This window comes from Dreissena polymorpha, chromosome 8 (genome assembly GCF_020536995.1).
Source record: "Dreissena polymorpha isolate Duluth1 chromosome 8, UMN_Dpol_1.0, whole genome shotgun sequence".
Classification (NCBI taxonomy): Eukaryota; Metazoa; Mollusca; class Bivalvia; order Myida; family Dreissenidae; genus Dreissena; species Dreissena polymorpha.
Window position 1 is genome coordinate 58,509,897 of NC_068362.1, and position 23,331 is coordinate 58,533,227.

The following is a 23,331-nucleotide window of genomic DNA, read 5'->3' on the forward strand; positions in this document are numbered from 1 at the left end:
TTTAATATATGATGAGCAAGCATTTTTGCGGTTTGTTGAATCCGCCATATTAATGCGTTATAATAAGATCGTCTAGGTAGAAGTATGCACAAACATGTTTAATAGTGTCGTTGGATTAGGTGGTTCATTTTTTGATCCGTCATTTTATTATATTTTTTAATGTACATCAATTTTATGAAGCATTTTTGAGCCAGTCCGCTAGTATAAATAAGTTGGGAGTTATTGAAATAAGCACACGTCTTTTAATCAATAAACTTCATGAGTTATTTTGTTGATTAAACTAAATATGATATAATGGTGATTGTAAATAGGAGTTTCAACATGAAAGCATTTTCCTTTTTTATTTTGAAATAAATATTAATCCCCCGCTTTGAAATAGCATTGAAATGTACCTGACACGTGTTTTTCATACTTAAGCGTTACAATCATTGGGTGTAATTTGTAGTTAATTTAACCAAGAGACTTTTAAATATGGTAGTCAGCGTTTGAAGTATAATTACACTAACCCCTTTTCACTGAGCGCAATTTTGTAATTTCGAGTACAAAAGATAAGTGAAGCGAGGTTCATTATAGTATATTATCTAAAAAACGATTCATTGAAAAGGAAGAGACCAGTTGTCTAACACACATTGCAATGAGATTACCCGGTATCAAAATAGCAACTAACAGGGGTGTCCGGGTTCCCACAGACATATTCAATTATAAACAAAGGTCAATTTAACCTTTTAATTTTAGATAGTTATTGGGTTTTTAAGATAAAAGCTCTGAAGACCGATTAGATTTGTTACACATTTAGTTAATAGTTCTGTTTTTAATTTTAAGGTGATAAATTTAATAGAAGTAATTAGAAGGATTTATTTTCTGATAACATCACAGGAAATACTTAAATTGCCAAAGTCATTACTTGGCTTAATCTTGATGTCAGTAGTGATTAGTTAATACGCAATTTCAATGCTTGACTTCAGCATAACTCTAACAGTAAAGAAATTCACCACAGACATATTCCAAGTCCATATACTTGTACAACTGATGACAAAGCGTTTTCCCTCTAACATTTTATTAAAACAACAAAAACTGAATATTTTTGTTAAATAAATCAAAGCGGCGCAGTAGGCGGCATTGTGTTTCTGACAAACACATTGTGGTAAAAGGTCAAGGTCATCCTTTACAGTCTACGGTAAAAAATACAGATTTAAGGGAAGTAATAAGCTTTAAAGGGAGATAATTATTCAATATTGAACATAGCCACTTTATATATTTGGCATGCATGTGTCTCTCATGGAGCTGCACATTTTGAGTGGTGAATCTACAGTTACGGTAGTGGCTTTTAATTATTTGCTACTAAAAATAGAGATTTGTTAAAGACAATTATTTTCAAGGGAAGTAATTTATATAATTATAAATCTCACATATTTCCTTACCAAGATTTGAAGTTCTTTTCACAGTTACTGTACAAATCTATTATTAAGATTATTTATAACCCAAATGATTGATTTGTCAAAGTTTTTTTTAAATGATATAATTATAATTTCTTTGATGTTCATTACATACCTGTGGACTTATGTCCATAGATACATGATCAACTCTGGCTATGAAAAAAAAAAATCAACTCTGGCTATGATCTCTTTGATAAACCACAGGACTTGGTTGTCAGTGATGTCTGACTTGGTCTTAATTGACTGTGAGACCCCCCCCCCCCCCGGTTGGATTGGACAAAATTCAAGGGAAGTAATAACCTTTAAAGGGAGATGATTTCTATACCTGCCAAATGATAAATAAAAAAATTATTTCAATGCGGCGCAGTAGGGGGCATTGTGTTTCTGACAAACACATCCCTTGTTGGGTCACTAGGTCAAAGGTCAAGGTCACTGTGGCCTCTAAAAAAAAAAATTCTGACAAGCTTTCGCAGCCGAGCGTTGGCAACTGTTATGCAGTGCTGGTGTTTTTTAAATGGAATTTTGTGTTTAAAATGAAAATAGCATTAAGGGAGATCAGTTATAAATTATTATGGAATTATATACAGTAGATCTATGATTTTGTGATAAAATAACACACAAATAGCCACTAGATCTATAACTTACAGCACATAATAATTTGTCGTTTGGGGTGAACAGTTGGATAGTGTTCATGTTGTAATGTATCTGTCGGCTGATCCATTTTTAGCCGGATTTTTTTCGAAAAAATCTCGGCTTATAGATTGATGTTGTCGGGCGGGCGGGGGGGCGGGCGGGCGGGGGGGCGGGCGGGCGGGGTGGCGGCGTGCTCGAAAATGTTAAAGTTCTTATTTCATGGTATAACTTTGGTATGCTTGGACCTAGAGTCTTCAAACTTGACATGAAGGTTGGCCAGGATTAACAGATGACCACTGGTCATTTCAAGGTCATTCATTTGAAGGTCAAGGTCACTGTGACCTTCAATATAAAAAATGTTAAAGTTGTTATAACTTTGGTATGCTTGGACCTAGAGTCTTGAAACTTGACATGAAGGTTGGCCATAACTAGTTAGTAACCACTGGTCATTTCAAGGTCATTCATTTGAAGGTCAAGGTCACTGTGACCTTGAATGTAAAAATGTTAAAGTTCTTATTTCATGGTATAACTTTGGTATGCTTGGACCTAGAGTCTTCAAACTTGACATGAAGGTTGGCCAGGATTAACAGATGACCACTGGTCATTTCAAGGTCATTCATTTGAAGGTGAAGGTCACTGTGACCTTCAATATAAAAATGTTAAAGTTGTTATAACTTTGGTATGCTTGGACCTAGAGTCTTGAAACTTGACATGAAGGTTGGCCAGAACTAGTAAGTAACCACTGGACATTTCAAGGTCATTCATTTGAAGGTCAAGGTCACTGTGACCTTGAATGTAAAAATGTTAAAGTTGTTATAACTTTGGTATGCTTGGACCTAGAGTCTTGAAACTTGACATGAAGGTTGGCCAGAACTAGTAAGTAACCACTGGACATTTCAAGGTCATTCATTTGAAGGTCAAGGTCACTGTGACCTTGAATGTAAAAATGTTAAAGTTCTTATTTCATGTTATAACTTTGGTATGCTTGTACCTAGAGTCTTCAAACTTGAAATAAAGATTGGCCAGTACTAGAAGATGACCACTGGTCATTTCAATGTCATTCATTTGAAGGTCAAGGTCACTGTGACCTTAAATGTTAAAATGTTAAAATTGTTATAACTTTGGTATGCTTGGACCTAGAATCTCAAACTTGACGTAAAGGTTTGCAAGCACACTTAGATGACCACTGGTCATTTCAAGGTCATTCATTTCAATGTCATTCATTTGAAGGTCAAGGTCACTGTGAACTTAAATGTTTATGTGTCCAATCTATCTGCTAGAACTGGTGTGATAGAAACCTTTTGGAGTGATCATAAGGCTTTCTGGATTTCTGTGTAGGTATGTGAAAGCAAAACAATAAATAGTATTATTTCATCTAAGTTTATTTTCTTACATTTGATAATGAAATTGATGGAAACTTCAAACAATATGTTACTAATTTGCTAATAAAAAAATTGAGATCAAACTTTCCTAATTGTCAATTCAAGTTCATATTTGTGACCTTAAATGTTATTGTTGTTCATGTATATGCATGCATTCAAAACATAACACAAGGTTTGCTCATGCCTTGAAAAGTACTTACATTTCATTTTGACCTTTGAACAATATTTCAGTAATTTAAGTATTGCATTGACAAAAACACGAAAGGTACTTTCCTGTCATTTAAATCAAAAATCCGGCTTCAATGCGGTCATCTCCGACAGCGGAACTCTTGTTATCATGATTATATTAGGTGCAAACAAATCTTATTATGATTACGTTGATAATGCATGTTGCCGCCGTACCCATAACATTTTGCTATGGTTTCATCACCCCATGGGTAGATGCAACTATTGAAGACCAAGAATAATGGTTGTGAGAGTAGACATTTCGAAGCTTCGCGCGCAATAGTCTGGGTTCCCTCCCCTTTCACTACGTAACGTAAAACCATTAAGCAATAAAATTACATGAAATTGAAAGCTCAGAAAATTCCCATTCCAAACTCGTATCAGGCTGACATATATTGCAGCATATGGTAGGTTTGTCAAACTGGTGAAAGCCAAAGTACTCATTTACAAGTTCTCTCTTGCACTTTTCATTGTTTTTACAATAGACTTTCATATAATCCTGCATTTGTTTGAAAGCAAGGTCGTTTCCGTTGTAGTACATTATAGCCAGCGCTTGGGAATCTGCTCTTCCAGCCCTTCCAATCTCTTGAAAGTAGGCTGAAATGTTTGTTAGCATTTTACAATTTATCAGTCATTGCATGTGAAAAATAAGGCCATCCGAAAGAATATGTGTCAGTGTGGTTCAGGTAACATATGAATGAAAAAAAGAATAGGTATGTAAGGATTATTGTTTTTTATTTCAAATCCATAAGTAATGATACTTGAAAATGTTTGAAGCTGTCTTCAATTGTGTTTTAAATTTTAGGACATTGTTTGCTTATTTACTGTGGGAAGTGTTTTAGTATTTCCAAACTATGTGACAGGAATCCATTTGAATTTCTGTTGTTTTTTCCCTGAAATTATCTAAAATACTGTTGCCAGATGCTTTTGTTTTTAAATTCAATAAACAGTTGTAAGGTAAATCTAGGCAGGAAAAAAAAGGCTAGTAGGGTTACCCGAACCACATTTATTTTTGGCCTGATACTTTTTAGTATTATTTTGATGGCAAGTGACTGGATTTCCATTGTTAAGAGTTGTCTGTCGTCTGTCAACTTTTGGATTATTTATTTTGGACAAAATAGTAAGAAAATCTTGTGTATGCAAAACAGGACAAATTTTTGCTCCTTGTCAGAGTACTTCTCTTTAAAATATCTAGATCAAGTTTAGATCTTGGTCAGTTGCCATACAAAACTTGGTAAATTAGACACTTGACATATTGTCATATGATATCGTCAGTCTTGTGCTTCTATAAAATATCTTGCCTGGATATGTATTTACATGTATTACAAAAATACAAACAATACATAATATATTGAACCTCAAGATTTTATGTTTTTCTCATTTATTCATTAAGAAGAATTATACAGACTTCAATTTTTTGCGGTATCAGTCATAAGTGATTGTATGGTACTTTTATGCTGTCTAGACTTTTTATTTTTATTTAAAAAAGAGTAAAGATTGTTTCATGGCAACAACTTGTGTTTTCACTGTAACAGTGTAAATGATTGAAAATCTTACTCTAGTGTTGAAGGTGGCCCTGCATGTATCACACGCTAAACATGTCTTAAATCAGCTCCCGTACCTAGTGCCACAGATGCAAATCCATGCCTTATGCAACATTCACTAGGTGGCCTCTGGAGATCAGCAAGGATCATGGCTTTGAGCTGAAAATCTCTTATTTTTCAGGACCCAAAATATTCGCAAGCTTTGCAAAATTTCAATCAAACACAATACTGAAATTCTTAAACTTAAACCTCTGCAGGAAAAGGCTTTTATAAGATGCGTTGCTATATGGTTATCATATATCAAACGACAGAAGTGAAACCGTCAAGATGGCGTCGAACCGATAAAATGCTCACTTGTCATATAGAGAATAACAGGTTACTGCCTGAGCGTTTTGTAATATATCAGGCTCGGCACGAATAAAATAACGGCGAGGCTTGCCGAGCCGTTATTTTATTCATGCCGAAGCTGATATATTACAAAACGCTCAGGCAGTAACCTGTTTTTCTGTTTATCATACCACTGACACCACTCACCCCGTTTTTCAAGAAATAATGGAAAATAATCGCTACGCCCTGGAGCCACTGCATTCGTTAATTGCGCATGCATTTTTCTAAAAATAGCAATGTTCCTAGACACGAAAAGAAGCGCCATTTATTGTAATTTAATAAGCTGTTTCTTTCTCTTTCTTCTTTAATTCTGCAACAAAACTTTAAGCATCAATACTTTATTACACAAAACGAAAGCATATTTTATACATTTTAAAGGCAAAACTTGATAACCTTTGTAACATGTCAAGGCCAGTGCAGTCGCTCACGTCTTCGCAGTGTGTCAACACGTGTAAAGAACTGAATGATGTTTTTATTAGAATTTGGAATATATACTGCACGTTTGGTTTACTGTGGTGGTTGTGCCTAGATATTGAGGTTCTGCACGTTAAGTACAGCTCCAAAATCATGCCATTTATTGAATTTTGGCCAGGAAATTGTGCTTGTGAAACTGCTGGGTGGGTGGGGAGAGAAATGTTTATTTCGGAAGTGTTGACAGAAATGCATGAAACAGATGGAGTTGCAGTAGAACATGATGCCAAAAGTTTTGAACATCATTTTTGTGTTTGTTCGGAAATTTCTGCAATGATGAACAAGCTCGGTTGGATAAAACTTGAATCCAGACATCAAACGGCTAAAGCCCCAAAGATGTCATGATGTACAGGATCATTAACAACTTAGTGGACATCAACGACAAAAGTGTACTTATACCAGCAGGAGTGCACACCAAAGGCCATGCATACTGCTACATAGTGCCATTAACCACCGTCAACGCCTACCAGTTTTCCTTTTTCCCAACTGGAATACGCCTCTGGAATCGTCTCCCAGAACAGGTGGTCACTTCCACGTCCATAGATGTCTTCAAGGATATGATGGGAGAGCTATACAAATAAATCTGGACATTAACCGAGAGATAGAGATAGATATTTCACTGTAATTGATTATTGACTGTACGTTTTTGTGTCCTGTTATTTGCATGATTTCGGTGGATGCGATATTGGAATCCCTTAGATTTTGAACAAGGCGTTTTCTAGCAGAATGATAACTTATGTTTTTTTTTCAAAACCGGCCATAATTTTCAACATCTTGGCAATTTTTTTTCACCACGTTTCTGCCATAGGTACCACTGATCAGAAGGGCACGGTTCTTGTTGCCAAGTTGTTGTTGTTTCGTCATTTACTTATCTTTCCTCTATGTTTTTTAAAATCGCTGGCATGTGAATTTACGTGAACTTATGAGAGTTTTTTCTCTTTGATTAAACACAAACTTTTTGTGTGATACAAGTTTAATGTATAAATACCCTGTCAACCAAAACTTAACTTGTATTGCGTTTCAACAAGATTTCCCTGTCTGTCATCGAAAATAAAATTGCGGTTAACGGACACTAACTTGTACAATATGTAAAATAATAACATTTTTGGAGACCTATGAAGAGTGCGTGTTATAATAAAATTGTCTGTCTGTCTATAAAAATTTCACTAGAACATTGTAATGTTTATATTTAATAAACAACCTTTTAAAAGCCATGCTTCATAAAGAAATTAATAATTTAATGTCTTTATAATCTACTCGAAAAATATATCAGGACGGGCGGACCGACAGTTTCGCCAAGCCTGCTGAAACCTTTTACAACTGACTTATTTACGAACCGACTGACTCATTTAACTTACAAAAAGGTCCAAAATAATATATTCATTATGTTCAACAACAATAAAACCCCAAAAGCTTACAACATGTGGGTGGTGCAGACTAAATTTGGACAGCAAAACGATGTCCTTGCCGCAATCTCCCAGTTATATTGTTACAACTCGGGTTTTTCGTTTTGTTCAAGAAAACGAAAGAACGGTAATGTTTTACAGTTTATTGCTGAATGTATAACATTTTACTGTACAGAAAAGTTCAACAGCATATCAACCAAATAACCGCCAAGAGATGAGCATTATTTTCATTTATGTTCCCTATTTTACCCACAACTCTTTGTGAGAGTTATATTATAGAATGTCAACAAAAGGCATCATGGTTGCTATATCAGCATACAAATCATGAACAAAAATAAAAGTTTAAAGTCTTTAAAAATGAAAATCTCTTCACTGTACTACTCAAACTTTGAGTTAAAGAAGTGTCCGTTTTATTTTAAAACTCAAACGTTAATTTAATAAAACTTTTAGTGCTAACCATCTTATCAGAAATTCGCCTTTAAAATAATGTCAATGATCTTTCGTCAGTTTAAGAATTTTGAGTCCTCTGGCCGAAGAGAGCCTTACTTATATACTTAAGGGCAGCTGATGGCCGAACAAGTTGCCTATGGCCCTGTCCGAAAAGACAGAGAATTAGTGCTTAATGTGCCGAAAATATGACGTAACGGCCAATTATGACGTCATCAAACAAGCGACTAGTTGCATATTCCTGTTAAAAATGGAATTTCCTGTTAAGAATGGAATTTTACGTACAAAAAGTACATTAACACTTACATAACCATGGATTTTGTACATCGTGAGTAAAATTGTGTGTTTTTCTTAAGGATTTAAACAACAAAAGACTGTGTCAATACAAAAATAGGTTTCTTTTCGGCTTCGGAACGGCATAAGGAGTATAAAAACATGTTTTGTAATGTAAATTGTAAACAATATGGATACATATCAAATAAAGTGTTTTGAATGGGAATTGGAGCGACCGGCCATCCTGGCATTCATGAACCGATATGGCCTGATGTGGCAATTCAGGGGCACCAAATTCCGACTTAAATGATTTTTTTTTCCTTCACATACCGGCTATGACTCCAAGCCCTTGCTTCACACTGGCAGCGTCTATTCCAGTCGAAAACTTGACAAAGTCTGCCACTTTTGCGGCCAATATAGCACTGACCTGTGCACAGTCCCTACAAACTGTAGCCTGTGACAGACCAGTGCTGTCAGCCACAGGTCCCCGCTAGCAAGGTACCACTGGTAGGTGCAGACCGATAGTTCCATGGGGACCGGCAAACTTCGATTGGTGTGTCGCTCTACTTTCAAACACATTCAGCAAATGAATTGGATGGTGTCTCTTGTAAATCGAAACCATTTGTAAAGCTCTACATCCCTGTATATCTAGCAGATTTGTGCAATCTTAAAAGACTCCGCTTGTAAGCACCGATTATTTTGACACCGACGTAGATGTCTATGGGCAGCGGCCATTTGGTTTAGCTAGGTGCTTAGAACATTACGTCGTGACAACACGTACGTAAGTCCACAAATAGTATACTCAGATGGGATGATTTCAGTTTCGTGAATTAACTAAGTCTGATTCTGAGTCTGAAAATTAGCGTAAGTCTAAAAAATAGGCTTACGGATATTGGTGAATACGGCTCCTGCTGGTTCTCTGCGAAGTTGTAGACTTCACTGAGCTTGATCCCTGGAATCATCCATTTTGATATCTTCAAATGAAAGCTTGGTATATGTCGTTTCTTATGTTTCACTTTGAATATTTTTTAGTTTTTGTTTTTAATTTTCAAAACATCTTGTGGCTCTCAGAAGGGGAAATTTTAACATGATAATGAACAAATAGAGATATACTAATTAAAAGGTATTGGTCAATATGAGTCTGGTTTCATTTAATCATAATTTGCATCTTAAGGATGATTTAATCAAATAAAACTTCTTTTCACAATCATAAAATGGTTCAGGTATTACTTTTAAGGAAAACCTTGTAACAAATGTTTGTTTTTAGGGGGGGGGGACCTTGTATTTGCCAGGGGAAACAGCCTGTAATTCGGCTGTAACTAGTAGAAACAAATCACAAGCACTTAAAACATGAAAATAAATACCAATACTTAATTATATAAGCATCTATTGAAAGACTTACTTGTCAGTGCAGGTGTGTAACATTTTTTCAAAGCCCATGATGAGTTCATCCAGTGTTCTCGCCTCCTTAGTCCACAACCATTTTGAAAGTCTGAAATTAAGAGAAATAATGTTTTATTTGAAAATCTCCATGGAAGGTGAGAGTTAATTGTTACATAAAAAACATTTATCTCCATTATGCATACTGCTACCATTCTTAAAATTTTGCTGTAAGATGGTTGAATACCTGGCAAATATTTGATCTATGTCCTCATGGGTATGTCCCACCATGAGGAATGATAGTTTCACCTTCTTAAAATACCATATTCAACCAAGGTAGCCAGGAATCCCAGCATGCAAACAGAAATCACACACTGCTTTCATTAGTATACGTTTTCCTGTCCTTAATACCTCCAATATTTTTATGTCCACGGATCAAATGATCGGGGGCATATTGTTTTTGGCCTGTCTGGCTGTCATTCTGTCCCAAAACTTTAACCTTGGTTAAAGTTTTGCGATAACTTTTGCAATATTGAAGATAGCAACTTGATATTTGGCATGTATGTGTATCTCATGAAGCTGCACATTTTGAGTGGTGAAAGGTCAAGGCCATTCTTCAAGGTCAAAAGTAAAAAAAAAAACAATCTAAGGGAAGTAATAAGCTTTTAAAGGGAGATAATTTCTAAACCTGCCAAATTATATATTGACATTTTATTTCAAAGCGGTAATAGGGGGCATTGTGTTTCTGACAAACACATCTCTTGTTAATATATAAATTCAGTAATAACCGTGAAAATACTTTTATTACAATGCATTTTAAAATGGAAGACACAAACATATAAAATATCACATTAAATATGATATTCTTTCTTCTTTTTTTCCACACCAAAACATACCTTATTGCTAAACTCAACACTGTATATTGCATGAAACATAAGACATGTTTATGGCATTTACAAACAAAAATAAGAATATAATGACATGGATTAACACACATTTTTAAAAGATCAGTGGAAATGGATATGTCGATGTGATAATAAAGAACTATTCAATTATGATACTTAGTTTCTTATCTTATTTGCATAACATATTTTGTGAAAAATCAATAAAGGTTTAATTGATATTTACAATTTACAAATATTATTTTGATTGTGCATATGTTTTCAATGGTTTGGCTAAAACGACAATACAATTTGGGATTTATTTGCGTAAGCGCCTCCTTTTCCAAAACACAGTATTGACCCTGTACATGTTGTATATGGCATTTCAATATTGTGGCGTCCGTCATGATGGGGAACTCGGACTGTGTTGGAATTGTCGTCCGTATATTATTCATGCAGGACAAGACATGCAGTAGTTTACATGATATTTTTACTAAATAGATAAAATCTGTATTTTATTAGAAAGTACGGTACTCATATTAATATAAGGGAGATTTTGTGGACATTTTCGTAGAGATGGAAGTTGTGCTGTCAATTTTGAATTCTACCGCCCTTATATACTTTGTCGGAAGTGCCCATGTGACCTTAAATGACCAATGACCATATGGCAGCATGCCAGCATCTTCACAACCAGCCAATAGGATTCTGACAGCTCGTAAATCAACCAATCACAATCTGTCAGTCTGAGCTGTCAGAATCCACCATGATGCTGGCAAATTCGGTGTCTTAGCGGCCATGACAGGTCAGATTTATGCATAACATTTACATACTAATGTATAAATATGACCTGTCTATATACGACAGGATCGAATGGAAACAGTTAACGTCATACTTGGTGTTCTATTGGTGCACTTTATAATTCGCAGTATAATGGAAAATAAATGGAAAAGAAATGGATTATAGTTTTAAAATGATGGCTTGTTAACAATGGAAATAGCCAGCCTTACGAGAAAAAAACGAGGTAAGTGCAATTATCGTTATTATTATCATCATCATCATCATCTTTATCATCATGACTCTTGGTATAAGTACTAGTATTATAATTCTAGAGACTGCATTCCACCTAAGTATAAACAGTAAACAAATTGGCTGGGTCATTACATTCGCCCCACCTTTCAAAAATTAAAATTCTCCTGATTTTTTTGGTATTAAAGGATAAATCAAAAGCAAAAATTGCTGGCAGTAATCACTTAAAATATACTACAATTCAAACGTTTTCTTATACTAACATTAATTAACAAAACAAACAAACACAGTAGAAACAATTGGTAAAAAGTTATTATCCGTGCATAACTTTCTTACAATGCAATTACACCGTACTAATTGACTCGTGGTAATATGTCACATAAAAATATTTTCAATCTTAAAAGGCTCCACTTTGCATCACTTGGTTGCAAACTACACAACCATTCTCTGATCTATCTTCATAATTAATTACTAACCCAGTAACGTAATTACGGTAAATCCATAGAAGCTTGTAGTGCGCTGACAATCTAACTTTTTGTTTTATCTTGAACAGTAATAACAATATAAGTTTTAAAGAGGAAGTAACATTCCAACTTTAAATTCATAATTATTTTTTAATACTTTTACAAATTACTGATAATACATTAACTATTATCAAGATTTAAACTTAACATGTATAGCACATAATAACACATGTTAAATTACTCCTCTGTTACAGTTTACATTAGAATAATGATATAATGAACTTAATACATAAACACTCAATGAAGTCAATAAACATCAAATGAATAATCAAATACAACACATTTGTGCATCAAAACAAATCTAGGTCACGCAACAGAATCTTAACACAGGCTGTAGGTTGTAATGCAGGGATTTTTTTGGCCCGATTTTATAGCCGAAATTCGGCTATGTTCCCAATCCCAAAAAGTATCCTTTTTCCCAAAAATTTGGCAAAAAATTCCCAATTTCCAAAAAAAAAAAAATTTTTTTTTTTTTTAGGAAGAAGTGTCTCATGCGAATTTATCTCAATTTTAATTCACTTTCATCTAACAAAGTATTTAATGATTTTGTTCTTTTAATATGAATGATTATAAAGAGTTATATCAAATTTTGTATTTCCCTAATAATGGACTTTTCGTGTGGAAAAAAAGGCTAATGAATTGATTTTCCCAATTCCCATGAAAAAGCCGATAAAATTCCCAATTTTAAAGCCATGGGCTATCTTCCCAAAAAGTGGAGAAAAAAAACCTGTTGATGTTACACGCAAGACATGTGGTACTGAAGATATGGATGAAGATGAAGTCGTAACAGCTGGTGTGAGAATTGTTTGTAGAGGTAGTTTCTGAATAGTTGGCCTGGATAAGAAGTTGTCCGAGGTCGCCCATAATGTCTTCAAATGCAGAAGGAGCTGTTATTTCAATTTCATCAAAATTGGAGTTGAGCCACCTGATGAATTTTCTGTTACCAAGAAGAAAGAAGGGACATGATTGATTTTCATTGATGTTATGTGCTCAACCCCAATTCCGACTTGTCGAGCGACTTTTTATTTGGTGTCCCTTTCTACATTCATAGGATTTTAAAATTCGTCAAAGGGACTGTGTGACAGTGGCAGCAGAACCAGACTTTTGGCCAGATGTTTGAGGATTAGAAGGTGATCAAATATGTAATCAGACAATATCAAAGAAAATGACACGTAAAATTGTCCTTCAACAGTAAGTATTGCTAAATGCCGGGCTAAGCCTTTATTTGTCAGTCAGCATTCTGCTGAAACATGACTGCATTTATGTGCCCCGACCAGGGATTGAACCCGGGACCTCTGGATTTCAACGCAAGCGCCAAATCCACTGAGCTACGGAGCAGAAGATCCATGTGTTATCGAAATATACGAGACTGATAGGTTGTTGGAAGTGTTCATTGACTCTAAAGAAATGGTTTGCTGCGGTTAGACGATCATGATGGTCCATAAACTTTAATGAAATCATCTGGAAGATTGCTAAACAAGCCGTCTACCTGACATGGAACGTTGTGTCGGGATGCACAGCAAGGATGTGGCGTTTCAGATCATTTCCCAGACTAATAGTGACATGACAAAATGGGCACTCCACTCCAAGACGCTGATGCTGCGTCTCTACATGCCTCTCAGATACACTTTTGGCTTAAACTTAGGTCCACTTTTTACCAAAAACGTTATGTCATCTAATTTCCTTGTTATTACATTATGGGCCTTTCCATTTGCAGGTCATTTTGGAACAGACTCCAATTCGTCAATTCAGGTTATTCGACCAAACTGCTTGGCCGACCGAAAAAAAACTCTTTCTCGTCTTGATGTAATAATGACGCTTCTGATAGGTTGTGTTCTTGCAAAGAGATTTTCTGGAATTGCATGGCAGATTGCCAGGGACATCTGTAACTGGCTGAAATATGACTTTAGATCACATGCGTCATTTGAAGAATTTGGTGGCCTGATAGATGCTTCTACTGGGAGGGTTACTTCACGTCCAAACACCATTTTGTTGGGAGTTACACCAGTACTGCTGTGCACTGAAGAACAAGAAGCCATGGTCGGCTGTGGAAGGTAGTCATCCCAACGCTGCTGGTCATTTTCACAATAAATTGCTTATATGGATTGAAGAGATTTGTTAAATTGTTCTGGACATCCCCTTGCACAGCCGCTATCTCCTGTCCAACAACTGCCATGACCGACTCAGTAATTATATCATATTTAGACTAGAAGGGAGCACTTTTTGCAATGTGTCAATATAAATATAGGTTATGAAGAGACAGACATTATAAAAAAATTTACAGTTAACTAACATTAACATTTTTTAATTAACTATTATTGCTGCTTTGAGAGAAACTGGTTGGACTTGCATTTACATGCTGAACTTCCATTTTCATCATTGATATCATATACAGGTTATTTATTCTAATTTATTATTTTTTTGAAAGCATTATAAAATGTCATGTGAGATGTATAATATAAATATAAGTTTTTATTAAGGATAAATGATATTAATGGATATACAAACATATCGGGAAAAAACAATTAAATTTCACCTGTCAAACTAAGCAGGCGCTGGTGATCATTTTAAATCCCCCTGTGCTTGGAGACAATGTTTTCCCATTTTTATTTCTAGATGGTCTGCTCTTCGATGGACCTGTAGTATTTACAGAGAACATTTCTGCCACTTCAGCCCACATCTCATTTTTTTCTTTCCTGTAAACATATGAACATGAATTAACTATCAATATCAATTACCGTTTCGGTTTGGGTTTTCACTTGCATTTTAACTAAACATGCAAAATATGGGAATATAACATAACATTATTACTTAAATTGATAGGCTAACAACCAATTAAGTTGTAATTATTTTATCAACCTTGCAGGCGTCAGTGATGTGGTTCTCCAATGCGCTCAATGCGTGTAACTTCTCTTCTTCTGTTACAGCGCCGACAATGTACTTGCAAAGTCGCTCGCACTTGCCGCAAACTTTCTCTCTCGGTTTGGGAATTCTAATATGCAAAACGCAGTGCAACCAGAACAGATTGGCACATCATGGTCGGTGTCAGAAGATCCAGGGTCTGAGAGAGGTTAATTAAAAAAATTATGTACTTCTTACACTATCTTATAACAAGGATATCAGTAGTGCTAATTGATGCTTCCCAAATTGGTCATTATGTTGAAACAATGACTAAGTTATATCATAGGAAATTATGATTGCCAACCCTTAACTTCACCTTTGGGTCTAACTCAAGGTCCTGAGACATATTTTCAATGTAATGATAGTATCAAAATCAATTCAGTATAGGTACAGCCCAAACAAGCTTCAACTTAGTTATGTCTAATATTAGTGAAATGATTTTAAATGCCAACTGTGACCCTTTTAAGGGGCCATCAACCAGATTTCATGAAAAAAGAAAAGTTCTAAAATACCATATTTTTTTGTACAATTATAAGTTTATATTGAATAAATTATCACAACTGGTATATTACATTACTTGAGAAATGTTGTTAAGTTTTCATATTTTCATTCGCGATGTGTGATAAGTTTGAAATCGAAAGTGTCCATCGTGAAAATAGGTGACGTAACGATATACACACACTGTTTTCGAACTTTTCTTTTTTCATAAATCTGGTTGACCGCCCCTTTAACTTTGAGATATGAGACCATTGCCAAGGTCATGACACAACATCTCATGTGAAAAATGTATCAAGTTATTTCAAATTTAACTTAAGATAACAAAGATATGGCCCGGACACACCAATATACTCATATGAAATTTTGCCAAAGTTTGAATCCGCAATTGTGACCTTAACCTTAACCAAAGAGACTTGTATTTTGTTTATGACACATGTCCATCTATGATAATCATTTAAACATTGTTAATTAGAAGTTCTTACAGGTAACGAGGTTACAGCCAAGACAAAAATACAAGTAATAATACCTTGACTGTGACCTTGACCTTTTAGATATGAGGTCATGACATTGTCTTATTGTAGTGAACAAATCTGTCAACTTATTTCAAAATCATTGTTTTAAATAACAAAGAGATAGCCTGGACTTGAAAATGAGACAGATGGACAGATGTACTGACAACGCGATGCCTATATGCTCCCCTCAACTAAATCTTTCAGGAACATAAAAACATTCTTGCTCTCGCATAAGTTGTTTATAGAGCACATAATAAAGCCTTTAAAAAGAAATAAAAACAGTATAAAAATGTTTTACTGGCCAATGATTTGGATTTTGTATGAATGGTTAATACATTAAAAAATGAATACCTTCTACTTCATTCTCTTGGAGATCGTTTTTATTCTCCTCTTCCATTTCCTTGTCGCTGCCTAACTATGCAGCTGTAAAATAAATTATGGTGATGAGATGATGCCACAGTATACAGCTATTGTTGAAATTAACGAGAAAACAACAAAGAAAACCACACAACAGGGCAAATCCAAGCTTATTTTATCAGCTAAAAAAGTTATATTTGACACAGTGCAAGAAGTCAGATATAAATAATAAAGTTAAAGTTATTTTTGCATTTATTAAGATGTAACCATTTATGAAGTTTCATGTTCATTTGTGACATATGTCTTGATAAAGTTATTGAGGAAGTAACAAGGAAAAATAAAATCTCAAACATGACCTTTGACCTATTGACCACAAAAACAATAGGCCTTTTTCTCAAATCGTATACTACAAATACACAAAGTTTAAAGTCCTAGGCAAAAAACTATTAGATATAGCAGCACAGACAGACGTTGGGACGAACCATGTGAATACTATAGTGCTTGGCATGATACTAATGTGGGGCCGTAACCATAGCTCTAACTTGGCATGGACATTGGTTTAAGGCCCAAGCAAAATTTTGATTCATACAGCAACTCAAAATCGAGCCTAGTGGCATTTGGTCCCGAGATTATATTGACTGTGTAAGAGTATGAATATTGCAACTGAGCAGCGAGTATTTGTGTTATAACCAAAGCCGGGACTTGCACCCAGATTTCTTCTCCCTCAAAGAAGGAAAAGCGTTCTGCTTTGAACTACTTTGGTTTTGTAAACACGTTTCATACAAGCTACATGATCAAGAGGTGTCACTCAGCGTTTGTACGGGCTTGTGACCTGTTCTTTTCACAGCAAAATGAAAAGAGCCGCTTTACCACCTTGCGATATGCAATACGGACTAGCATAATAGCAAATATAGCAGTAGCTTTTGTCACACATACATGAAGAAACATTGGCCTTTCGGCAATGGCTAAACCTCAGAAATCCCATTCAAATAGATATTTTTCACATTTTGCAGAAATGTTCTGTTGCATAATTTCTCAAAAATATCCTAAATCAGATAATATACAATAACACGTGGACATCTGTTCCAGTATCTTGCAAGACGAATAACTATTAGTGGAGCTGTAACATAGCACAACCTTAGATATGCTACGGCCTTCCAACTGTGTTATTTTACCAAATATGTTAGATTGATCAGACACGACAGATTTTCATACCAACTACACGTGAACAAAACACGTTCGTATCAAACTGCAAAATTGCATTGTAGTGTTTGCAGACCACCTGCTGCTGAGAATTGTCTTCTACTATACAATACATACCAATCATGACTACATCTCACGACCAAATCAACAACGCAAGCTATCGACAACCTCATCTGTGGTGCTAACATAGAGATATATTATAGCGTATGTTTAACCCGTTTTGTCGTGATACGAATTTAGTCGCATGTGCCCGTTGAAAGCATGTGTTTGTGCCTACTGATTTGAAACATCAACACCTTTACTATACATTGCTACACACCAATCTCGACTACATTTCACAATCAAATTAAACATACAAGCTAGCTAGCGACAAGCTAAAACGTTTTAGCAGCGTTGAAGCGACACTGCTTTCCAAAATATTCAAGCAGGTGTATGAATGTGCTTACAGGTCTGTAACATTGATGCTACTATACTATATATTACATCTCACAACCAAATCATAGCGTTGAAGCGATACTGCTTTTCAAAATATTCAAGCAGTTGTGTAACTTACTGTCGTTTCAAAATGAGAACATTCGAGTTGTTGAGTTTCAAATACGGTTGTAGACTGTAGTGTAGCGTAAGGTTTTTAATTGGGATTGCTTTGCAGTATTTCAAAGTTAATGACCATACATTGAAAGTCATAAAACTGCGTTTAGGGTTTTTATCAATTGTGCTAGCAATTCTGAGAATGTCATGAAAGTCTCTCAGACCGATGTATATACTTTTTTTCATCATATCACCTCATATCGAAAGTCAAAATAATATCCTAACGTCATTTATGTTGTGTGTTTTTATTCGTATATTCTACAACCTCAATAGACGTTCCTCATTGAAAGACAAGTTATACCAATAACGAGCCGTTGTACAAAATGTGTATGCAGTCAAAAGCGAGTAACTGCTTTAAGTTTACGAGTCACTCAATGTTAGTTTCAACACGAGTAGTTCGTAAGGCGCAATTAATGTTCAACGCAACATTGAGTAGCATAGTTTGTGTCCATATGGCAAATATCTTATAACGGTTAGTTGTTTATATAGTTTTTTTATCATTTCACCTCAAACTAAAGTTTGAAAGTTTTTTGCTTTGTACGATTGAAAGCTAGTGGTGTCACTCGGCGTTTTCACGGACTTGTGACCGTTCCTCTTGTCTGAGTACAAGAGAAGTCGCCTTCCCACCCCAGCCCTAGCAGACTTTGTGCATTGAAGCACTTAATAGAAATGTTATTGCTCGGTCATCGGTCAGGTTCGGTCAACGCGTGCCTGCGTTTCTGAGAGAGCCAGATTAAGATATTTCGTGTCACCGTACGAAAATACCATGGTGTCGCATAGCAAAGCACAGGCATGTCACCATGCGTGCCTACCACCCTTCCAACAGCGCAACAATGTGGTGTTGAAAGGATTCCCAGATAGTGTCGAAAGTATTGACGGTCATAACGGGGACGAGTTGCTTTATAGCGCCTCATTTCGTATTGACTTGCAACCCCGCCCTAGACCGCTACACAGCTAAATGGGCAGGACTCCATCTGACTATCAATCTCAGCGGTCATAGTTTTGAAAAGCGTCTGCTTGTTAATTGTTGGTATTTTGGTACTTGGAATCTCTTGTGCCCAAGTAGACTTAAAATTGGTTTTATAGATCATGCAATCATTAACTGGTTGGTAGCCTTATCAAATGCAATCGCGTCCTCGGACTCGCATACGCATCGACCCACGTCAGGTTCTAAAGCTTGCGGGCAATAATGAGTGTCCCTCGGGATAGATTGAGGAGCCTTGCCAGAGTATAACGACTGCATGGATAACACATGTTAGAACCGAAAACCGAGGCGTTTCCCCTCAAGTGCTATCGGTTCGCTTCGCAACTTGTGGAGTCGGTCTATTGACACCTACATACCTCGGTCGCCCATACTCAGTTAATTAACCGCTGTTGTCTTTCTGCTTGCCAAATAGCAGTCAACGACAACCTTACATTGATCTAGCCAGATTGGAAACTACGAGCGAAAACTAACTCGCCAAAGCGAGTGACCCGCTCCCGATTCGAGCAAAACCTCACCTTAGCACTATCGACCCAAAAAACGCCAGTAACACTGCTCCGTTACTAGGGAGCCTTGCTAGTCAACACAAGTAATTTGCAATCCTGGCTAGAGCAATGAGTATATTCGGACTGGTGTACCACCATGTGATTGTCTGCGTCTAAATTGTTGGTATTTGATACTTAGAGTCTCTTGTGCCAAAGTAGAGACTGAATATTTGTTTTATAAATCAAGCAATCATTTACTGGTTGGTAGTTCTAACAGTGCGTCAAAATAAGCACCGTGAAAACATTTTAGCACCGAAATACCGAGGTGTTTACCCCCAAGTGCTATCAGTGCGCTTCACACTTGTGGAGTCTTAAACCCCTCGGCCGCCCAAACACAGTTAATGACTGTTAATGTTTATTTTTTGTTTGATTTTGGTATTGCATAGTTTAAACACAAACACATACATCAATACATCAATATTGCTGGCCAGCACAATAAAACAAGAAAAAAAAAGGTAGGAGAACAATCTCCTTTATTTTTCATGTAAAAACATAAACATAAACATACACACTGTCAACACTTGCCACTTGCAACACCGAGTTCGTTTCAGTGCAGAATGTACACATTTTTCGATCGACACACATTCGCAATGTTACATGGATTCACAAAGTTACATGGATTCACAAAGTTGCACTGATGTCCATACACGGGCCAATGTTCAAGTCATCGGTGCGATGGACCCACGGTTTTGTCGCAGCTATACGCCACACGTATGTATTGACTACTCGGTGTCCACATCAAGGTTTGCAAATTGGCACTGAAAATAGAAAAGCAAATTGTGTTAAACAGTAAACGATGAAAGTAAACAGCCTGAAATGATAAAAAGCATGCATGTGTAATATACCATGTATCAAATGAAAAAGTAAACACAAAGTTCTAAAAAAAAACACACAACTCTACCAACTGTTTGACTGATACTTACTTTTTTGTATTGTGTTGCATGTTCAGGCGCCTTGCTGTCACTGCTCGTCTTGCAGTAGAGCTGAAATGAAATAGAAAGCATGATAAGAAACTTTCACTGTGTTTGTACAACTTACAGTTTATGTGCGCAATTTTGCATTTAAGTGTAACATACAGTAAAACAATTTCAACTAATAGTCACTTTTTTGTTGTGTTGTTTCCACAAAGGCGCCTTGTTGTCACTGCTCGCCTGGTAGTAAACCTGACTCGTCTAGTAGTTGAGAACACTCGTCCAGCAGTAAAGCTAAAATGAAATTGAAAGCATAATCAGAAACTTTTGAATGTGTTTGTACAACTTACAATTTATAAACACAATATTGAACTATAACAGTAAACTTGAAACAAATAACAATTTTACTTACCTATGTTGTCTTCGCTGAAATACAAAAGCCATGTTCATAGCAATCATAGCATATTTACACACAATGAATACAACTCAAAACTTTTAGTAAGAAACTCAGTACTTACTTTGTATTTTGTATCCAATCCCTCTGCTGGCAATCTTCTTCAGTCCACAATCGAGCTGAAATCAAGACTCAATGCATACATGTAAATTTTGCCAAATAACAAACAAAACTGTGAACCAAAACTTTAACTAAACAAAACTAACTTTTCAACTGTTATGGTACTCACCTCTGGCAACTGAAATCATACAGACATTTTGCATATCAAAATACATTTTTAGTTTAAAGATAAGAATGATTTATGAACATTTTACTTACACAAAGCATAAATATAAAAAACATGCTATGATGAAAAAAACAATATGTATACAAAATTATACATAAAGAAACACAATATACTTACCATTGCTGAACTGAAATTGAAAAAAGCACATTTTGTATAGCACAACAATCATATTCAGTTTTTACATGCATGAAGTGTACTTACATCTGCCCAACTAAAATGAAAAAGAGCATAGCAGAACAAAAGTCATAAAATATATTTCAATATGCAATTAAAGAAAGCAAATTGTACTTACCAACAGGCAACTGAAATGAAAAAGAAACACATTTTACAATGCAGAATACAGGTCATCAAAACAGTTCAATATAAAAATTAAAGAAAGTTAGTGTACTTACCACAGCTATACTGAAATGACAAAAACATTTAGCAATGCATAGCAGTATACAAATCATCAAAACAGTTCAATATGAAAAATAAAAAAGGCAATTGTACTTACCACAGCCATACTGAAATGAAAAAAACATTAAGCATTGCATAGTAGTATACAAGTCATCAAAACAGTTCAATATGAAAATTAAAGAAGGCAATTGTACTTACCACAGCCATGCTGAAATAAAAAAGAAACACATTTTACAATGCAAAATACAGGTCATCAAAACAGTTCAATATGAAAATATAGAAAGTTAGTGTACTTACCACAGGATACTGAAGTGAAAAACAGACATTTTGCATAGCAGTATACAAGTCATCAAAACAGTTCAATATGAAATTATAGAAAGTTAGTGTACTAACCAACAGGCTACTGAAATATAAAATACATTAAGCATTGCATAGCAGTATACAAGTCATAAAAACAGTTCAATATGGAAATTAAAGAAAGTTTGTGTACTTACCACAGCCATACTGGAATAAAAAAAACATTTAGCAATGCATAATAATCCAGACTTACCTAGCTGATCTTGAATCATTTTCTGTTGTTTAACTTCTCAGTTGTCCAAAAGTCTGCTCTGTAACGACCCACCACTCCAATCTGAAAAATAGTTAAGCATAACAAAGCACAAAACAAACCAAAAGAGTAGTTTACTTACCTCATATTTTGTGCAGGTTTTCAACAGCCAATTTTCTTCTTGAAACCTGTATTCGTCTTTTTTTGACCCACTGTGGAACAGTCACAGCAATGTAAGTCTGAAACATAGAAGGGCATAACAACACAACATACAAACCAGTATATTTGTTTCGACTTACCTTGTGGCTACAGTCAAGACACAGCTGCTGAATTCTTTTCTGTCACAAGCTGTCAAAACATCTCTGCAATGTTAACCTGAAACATAGTAAGAAAGAGAAACATTTTGTATACAACATAGTAAACACTTACCTTGTTTAAAGAGCTGAGTTGCAGCAGTGATTCTTTATTGAAATCTTTTTCTTTTCCCTCACTGCATGAGAGACCTGAAAAATAGCATGCAAAGCAAGACACTGTTTGTATGTCTACTCTGAAACAGAGCAAAATAAAGCATACATGGTACTTATAAAACAAACACATTGTTCCACTTACCCTTCTTCAACAGTTTAGTCACAGCAGTTGATATCCTTATTCACAGTTGAGGCTACTATGAGACCTTTTCTGCATGTGAATCTGAAACAGAGCAAAGCAAAGTATGCATGGTAAATATCAAACAAAACACTTACCTTTCTGCAATGCTCAGCTCTGTTCGACTGTCAAATATTCAGGTCATGTCATATCTGAAACGAACTAAATCAAAACATGCATAGTACACAATTATTGATAAAATCTTGAAACAATTGTATGCTTCATAGCTTTGTGTTGTGTTTTTTTTACTATACATATCACAGACAACTGGCGACCACAAAAGAGTACATACATTTTTTGTATTACTCAAACATTGCTGTATTAAGCTCACACTCATGAATACCAACCGACAGAGTTGTTAAATACTTTACAATCCCTGAAACTGTACAAAACAAATCGAAATCAGTTTTCACTCATCATTGTTTATTGAGACAAACTTATTCTATAATACATACCACAGCACACCACTGAAATAAAATTGCAATGTAAAC

General features: G+C 35.5%; 1 long non-coding RNA gene across 1 annotated transcript; it reads right to left on the reverse strand.

Moving 5' to 3' along the window:
- Positions 1 to 19,584: 19,584 nt before the first annotated feature.
- On the reverse strand, positions 19,585 to 23,331 carry LOC127843204 (uncharacterized). The gene is made up of 4 exons (XR_008032126.1): positions 21,031 to 23,331; positions 20,705 to 20,806; positions 20,525 to 20,584; positions 19,585 to 20,359 (listed from the first exon to the last, which is right to left on the reverse strand). It is a non-coding gene; the product is annotated as an uncharacterized LOC127843204 (long non-coding RNA).